Source organism: Numida meleagris, unplaced genomic scaffold (assembly GCF_002078875.1).
Source record: "Numida meleagris isolate 19003 breed g44 Domestic line unplaced genomic scaffold, NumMel1.0 unplaced_Scaffold662, whole genome shotgun sequence".
Classification (NCBI taxonomy): Eukaryota; Metazoa; Chordata; class Aves; order Galliformes; family Numididae; genus Numida; species Numida meleagris.
Window position 1 is genome coordinate 7698 of NW_018364877.1, and position 1344 is coordinate 9041.

Consider the following 1344-nt stretch of genomic DNA (forward strand, 5'->3'; position numbering starts at 1 on the left):
CCGGAGCTTGCTCCCTCCGCTCCGCGCATCGTCCCGGTATGGCAGTACTTCCGGGCACGGTGCACCTCCCCCGGGAGGAATCTCCGAGGTTAACGATAGAATTAACGGTAGAACGAAGCACCCCGGGTCGGGTGGGTGCCCCGCAGCTCGTGGCTCAGCAGCGCCACCCAGCGGTCACACCGAGGCGATGCACCCGCCGCTTCCCTTCTATTCCACTTGTCAGCCTCTGCTCGCAATGACCCTACCCCAGGCCAGCTCCCCGCTCACACGCACGCACCAACGTGGTGAACGGCAAAAGGGCGTTTATTGTGGCTTACACAGCCTCGTTAGCTTCGTCTACGCCCACACACGCCAGGCAGGGGAGGTCCTGTCGCGTCACATCCCGCACGCTTGGTTCGCCGCCTGCTCCATCTTCCCCCTTCCCCGTGCCTGGAAAAGCTTTGCCCCGTTACAGCGCGATCGCAAATTCCCTACACCTCTACGCCTGTTTCCTAACCAAGCTGTCTATTATTAAAACTCTACATGGAGGAGAAAAGGAAGAGCGGGTGATAGAGTGATGCATTGCTAGCTGTCCTAAAACTACAGGCGTTGACGCAGCCTACGATATTCCATACGCTGATCAAAAGCTCGCTCCATCATTCACTGCTGCACACATCGCGTTAAGCATGGCGAGCAAAAGACAACGCAGACGAACCCCAGGAGCACTGCACCCATCGCTTGAAGCATTCGGAGGGCCCACGCTCCTAGTCCACCAAACAGGCTCCTCCAAACACATCATTGTTGACCGTTATCGTCTGCGTGTGTTCTCTCATCGGAGTTAGAGAGGACGGTCGAAGGGTTGGCTATTGCATGGGGCTGGGGGAAGCAGAATGGAAGGGAAGGTGAGAAAAGGAACTCGGAGAAACTCCGTTCTCAGCAGGGAGCGGTACAAGGAGCTGGACGAAGGCGGAGTGACTCTGCAAAGCAGCAGTGGGGTGAAAAGGGCAGAGTGAGGAAGACGTCGAGCCTTCATCCAACCACCACCAGGAGGGGGGGGGAAGACGTCGAGCCTTCATCCAACCACCACCAGGAGGGGGGAGGAAGACGTCGAGCCTTCATCCAACCACCACCAGGAGGGGGGGAGGAAGACGTCGAGCCTTCATCCAGCGACCACCAGGAGGGGGGGAGGAAGACACTGAGCCTTCATCCAACCACCACCAGGAGGGGGGGAGGAAGATGCCGAGCCTTCATCCAACCACCACCAGGAGGGGGGGAGGAAGACGCCGAGCCTTCATCCAACGGCCACCAGGAGGGGGGGAGGAAGACGTCGAGCCTTCATCCAATGACCACCAGGAGGAGGAAGAC

The 1344-nt window shown here is 59.1% G+C and overlaps 1 protein-coding gene across 1 annotated transcript in view; it reads right to left on the reverse strand.

Annotated features, from left to right (window-relative positions):
- Positions 1-285: 285 nt before the first annotated feature.
- LOC110391945 (endogenous retrovirus group K member 5 Gag polyprotein-like) overlaps positions 286-1344 on the reverse strand; it is a gene marked incomplete in the record, with an annotated part of 6388 nt that continues 5329 nt past the window's right edge. The window contains 1 exon segment of the mRNA XM_021383901.1: positions 286-1030.